We start from the raw sequence: 6,000 nt of genomic DNA, 5'->3' as shown, positions 1-6,000 counted from the left end.
TTTTAAATTTTTGTATTGTAAAACAATATGTTCTTTTTATTGGGTTCGAGGGTAACCCCTTTTAATACTGATGCTTTGGTCTATCTATTTTCTTGCATGATTGATTTGGTTACAGAATAGAAATAGGTTTTCTTGAGGATCCCTAGACAATTAGGATCCTAAAGAGTTTAGGTTTTACAATGATTCTTGGGATCCTAATAATCTAGGATAGCTAATCATATGCCTAGGGCTTTGAAACCGTTAGGATCCTTAGTTAAAAAGGATAAGCTTTTGATTATAACTTAGGATAATCTTCTTATAAGGATAATTTTTATGAAATAAGGATAGATAGAACCTGATGATCTTTAGGTTTAGTTTTGACCTTCTGAAGTCTTTAAATTTAGCAGAAGTTTTGCATTGCAAGTATTTTAGCTCCATGTGATCTTGAAGCTTATATCAGGAGGATTGTTGCTTGGGGATTTCATCGTGGAAGATCCTTGTTTAGCTTCTACTTAGTGAACTGGGGAGGATTACATCTTAGAAATCATTTATAGATAAATCCAGCTAAGAAAACTCATGTTTGTAACATGGTAATGCTACAAGTCTTGCATATATTCGGGAGAGTGACCTAAATTTAATAAATTACTAGGAAAAATCCCAAACCGTATGACAACATGAAAATGTTATAAACATTTGGTATTTTCTGGGGAAAACATGAGATAACACATCAGTGTTATAAACTTTAGAAAATTACTAGGCAAAATCCATGCATAACTTTTGTTGGGGGAAAATCCCAACTTATGAAATACTAAGGGAGATCCCAACTTAGGTAATATTAAGAAAGATCCCAACTTAGGTAACACTGGGAAAGATCCCACATAGGTAATAACTCGGGAAATCTCGACTTCAAATAATAATAGGGGATAAACCCAACTTCAGTTAATAACTGGGGATAAACCCAACTTCAAATGACAACTAGGGATAAACCCAACTTCAGATAATAATTAGGGATAAACCCATTTCGTAAGATAACATGATAATGTTATAAACTTTATAAATTTACTTTAGGATCTGAACATATGTTTTTAAAATAAAAAAAAAGTATATAAGAATTTGTTAAGAACTAATTTTGGTTAATCTAAGTGCTTTAAAACTTATTTAAATATATCAATATAAAATAGCAAATGACTCTGAAGTGATGAAAGTTTATAAATCAGCAATTGGTTTAGGATCATAAACATTTTAAGATCCTTAATTTTACTTAAAAAAATTTCAAAGTTAAGAACAAGGAAAGATGGAACCTGATTGTCTTCAAGTTTTTCCTTAAGCTTCATAAGTTCTTCAATCTTAGAATTTACTGAGGATAAATCTCAACTTAGGAAAGAACCTAGGATCGTTGTTGACTTCTGATGATAAGATTCGTACTGATGAGGATCCTTAATGATGAGGATCCTTAATCATAAGATCATACGGGGGAATTCCCTTCTTCGGATAACCTGTTTAGGTTATAAACCTTGACAAAATTCTTGGGTAACACCACAAGCTCAATAGATAAGATATTAATGTTATATACTGAAGAGGATCCCAACTTGTGACATATAGGGTGGGAAATATCCTTGTTCATGAAACGGTTATGATTCATATGTATTTTCTAGGGAACGATCCCAACGTGTGATAACATAAAGATGTTATAAACCTTATGTAATTTATGGGGTAAGATACCAACATGTGATAACATGCAGATATTATAAACCTTAAGTAATTACTAGGGTAGGATCCCGTTTTTTGGGTAACATGAAAATGTTATAAACCTTAAGGATCTCAACTTCTGTTCAAAGATAAGAGGGTTTCCAAGCCACTGAATCGTGAAATGATCCCCTTACCCGTATCCCACAATTAGATTTTGTGTGCCCAGACGAGGTGTATAAACCTTAACTCGTGTGAAAGAGGTAATTAACTCTTTAAACCTTAGGATCTTAACATATGTTCAGAAATAAGAGGGTTGACAAGTCACTAAAGCGTGAAATGATCCCCTTACTCACATCCCATAGTAAGATATCCTGCGTCCAAGCAGGGTGTGGAAACCCAAACACGAATGAAAGAGGTTATTAACTCTTTAAACCTTAGAGGGGATTAAGTACCCTTAATCAGAGGAGAGATGATCACTCTATATTCGTAGTGGCTAGGATCCTTGAGTTTCTGCATGTTGCAAATGTTAGCTTGGGGTGGGTGTTAACTTGGCTAATGCTCCTCCGATGCTTAATTCAGTAGTGTTATAAAGTGCATTTTGAGGTGTATAGCATTCCATAATCTTGGCAGGATGTTAGCCACTATGCCCCCTTTCTTGCTTCTGAATCAATGAGATATGCATCACAGTTATGATCATGCAGGAAGGCATCTTTCTTTATGGTTAGCCAATAGTATCCTACTATTAACACTTTAGAACATAGGGATCTGCCCCCAGTGCGGTTGCTACAATCCACTTCATGTAGGTCTTTTAAAACTCATGTAGCTTTGTGCTAGTCTTTCACCTTTAATTGCATAGGATCCATTAAAGTGGTTAGTTATTAATCAAAAATTGACATATACCTAAAGATCCTTGAACAACTATAACCCCGTGATCAATACTTCATACTTTGCTTCATTGTTAGTTGCATTGAACTATAACCAACTTCCTTGGTAGGGTATCCCCCTGTGGCGATTTTAGTATGATCCATGGGCTTGCTCCTCTAAAGTTGTGAGTTCCATCTGCGAAAAGCATTTATTTTCCCATGCTTTCTTCTTTTTGGAGTTACTGATTTTCCAATTCTGCCTCGGGTTGTAGATAATCACTAAAATCAGCCACAAAGTCTGCTAGTACGTATGATTTTTTTGGGGATTCTAGTTCATATTTGATGTCATATGTGATGAGCTTTATTGACTACTTAGTTATTCTATCTAACATTTATATATTTCTCATGAAATTCTTGATAAGATAATTAGTTTTGACATGTATAGTATGAGTTTCAAGATAATGTCTTAATTTGGTAGAAGTTGTAACTAGTTCAAGTATTAGTTTTTCAAAGTGAGAGCAGCTGGTTTCATGATCCAATAGACTTTTACTTACATAGTAAATAGGATGTTGTTTGCCATAAAGATCCTTGGCCAAAATAGAACTTACAACATTTGAAGATACGGAAAGGTATAGGAGGAGTGGTTCTCCATTCGAACATCCTTGGTCAGGACTCGCTTCATCAGGTAACCAAGGAACTTGACTGCCTTTATTCCAAAGCGACATTTGGACGAGTTCAACTTCATATTGTATCCATCTAATATATCGAAGGATTCTTCAAGATCCCTGAGGTGATTTTCAGCTTTCTTAACCACCATGTCATCGATGTAGACTTCCATGGTGTCCCCCAGTTTCTCTTTTAAAATCTTGTTGACTAGCCTTTCGTATGTTGCACCTGCATTTTTAAGACCAAATGACAATAGATACCTGTTGGAGTTATGAGTTTCGTGCCCTCTTGGTCGGGTGGTTCCTTCTGGATTTGTTGAAATCCCGATGATGCATCCATGAATGCTAAGAATTCATGACCCATTGTCGCGTCTATCATGGAGTCATTCTTCTTCTGTACTATGACCACATTGGCCAACCACCTTGGGAACTTGACTTCCTTGATCATCCCTGTTTTGAGAAGTTTCTCCACTTCCTCTTGAATGATTAGGTTCCTTTCAGGTGACAACTTCCTTCTATTTTGATGTATGGGCATGTCATATCCTCATGCTTCCAAGCGACGGTCTTGAGTCTGTCTTTTAAGAACATTATAAGTTCTTGCTTGATTTTTTATGGTATTGAGGATCCTATGAGGACATTGGCTTAAAGATACTCAGGGTTTAGGGGTATTTACTTCACATCATGTCCTCTTGCTTCCAGTACACCTCGTACCCCCTACTTTAATTGTTATGCTTGTCGTCGTACTTACGAAGGCTTCATTGAGGTCTTGTAGCATTCTTTGAATTCTTGTTGATCGTCGATTATCTTCATTGTCTCCCAAGGGGTAGGCATCTTGACGTGTTATTGGAATGTCGTTGGAACTGCTTTCACTTCATGGCCTACCTAATATAACATTGTAGGAAGGCAAAGCATTAATAGCACAAGAGCGTTGCATAGAATTTACCCCTTTGATCTAGATGCGTAGCTCGATCTCTCCAATAGTATGTTTTATTTCACCGACGAGTCCTATTTTTATTGAGGATCTCTTTATTATCTCAAATTCTGGAATGTTCATCCTAGTCAGAACATCTAAGACTATGATGTGCACTAAGGATCCTTCATCCACTAGTATCCCTATGTTATCGAAGTCTTCTTCCAGGGTCTTTCTTCTTTCTCTTTTTTGGATAACTCAACGTGTCTTTTTCTGTAGAGTAAGAAGTTCCACAAATATTAGAACCCCTAAAGATGACATTAATTACCTTGGCGTTTGAAGGAGGGGATTCTAGTTTTTCCAGGATCTTCGCAAGATCCTGTTCTTTTTCCTTCAATCTTTCTTTCCTTTCATTACAGGTAAAAACCCCTTGAAGTATCAATTAGTGGAGGAAGAACCCTATTATCTTCCTAGGATCTCTTTGAGATGTCCTTTGCTTAGGAGATAGCTAATATCCTTTCTGAGGGCTAAAAAATCCTCAGTGATGTGGCTGAAATCTTCACGATATGTGCACCATTTAGACTTGTCTTTCCAGCCACTTGATTTCTCTCTTTTCCTTGGTCACCTTGCTTTCTCGCCAAGATCCTGCATGGTAAAGATTAGACCTTCTTCAAGTCTAATGAATCTCGATGTTCTACTTCTGACTTCATCGTTTTCCTACACGGGGTCATCACGAGATCCTCATAAAAGGGAGGATACTTCTTTAAATCCATCTTGGAGGCTTCTACTGTAGTGACTATGTCGGTATTAGGAATATTCAACTCTTCCTTGCCAAACCTACTTACAAAATCTCTAAAGGATTTGTTAGGATCCTGGAGTACTCAAAGGAGATCACTAGTGATCCTTTTGAACATCCTGTTATAAGAAAATCGGCTATTGAAAAGATTAACTAAATGAGAAAAACAAGTAATAAGAGGAACACCGAGAGGCCATTTCAAGGATGATCCTATGAGGGTGGAACCAAAATAGGCTTCCTATAGATGTGTGTGAATGGTGATGATCTCCATTATTTCTCTGTATTATGCCACACATTCTTCAAGATCAGTGGTTCCATCGTAAGGCTTCATGTTGGGAGTTTGGAAGCGCTTTGGGACTTCAGCTATTGCAGGAGCAAATCTTGAGATTATGTAGCTCATGGGAGATACCTCTAGTATAGGTTGGACCACTCCGGTTACACTTGAGATCATCTCCTTTAACTATCGAACTTCCTTTCCCATGACTGGGCTTATTCCTGTATCAAGGTCCATAGAGTTAGTATTAAAAGTATTATTATTCACGAAGTTACCAAGATCCTTGTTATCAGGAGTGATGAAGATTTTGTCGGGATCCTGGATCACATGGGCTTGCTCGTTTGGAGTTACACCCCAAGTGGGAGTAGGTGTTGGTGTTGAGGATCCTATCTCCCAGCGGTTTCTTGAGGATCCTATCTTACAACGATTTCCTGAGGATCCTACATCGCAAAGTTCAAGATCTTGGATTGCAAGATCGAGGGTGTTGCTCCTTGGGGTTTATGGATCACCTCCCTAATTCTTTCCATATCCTTGAGTGTAGTCTTGTTTTCCTCCCGCTGTTGGTTTAGTTGTTTCTTTACCATCTTCACCATGGAGAAGAGTTCGCTGTTTGCGAAGCAGGAGGATCCTGGAATCTCATGGATCCCGAATTCTCGTGGCTGATGACTGGAGAAGTGTACTTTTTAGAGGTATCTAGAGTTTTCCTCTAACTAGGAGGTCCTTTTGGAGGTGGTGGAATATTTTTTTCAAGAAATGGGAGGAATAGAGGAAGAAGATAAATTTGGTTGTGTAGACATAATTTTCAAGAATTAAGAACACTACGG

This window comes from Lactuca serriola, chromosome 6 (assembly GCF_051521515.1).
Source record: "Lactuca serriola cultivar US96UC23 chromosome 6, Lser_US96UC23_V15, whole genome shotgun sequence".
NCBI classification, from domain to species: Eukaryota; Viridiplantae; Streptophyta; class Magnoliopsida; order Asterales; family Asteraceae; genus Lactuca; species Lactuca serriola.
Note: the sequence above shows the minus strand (reverse complement) of the source record.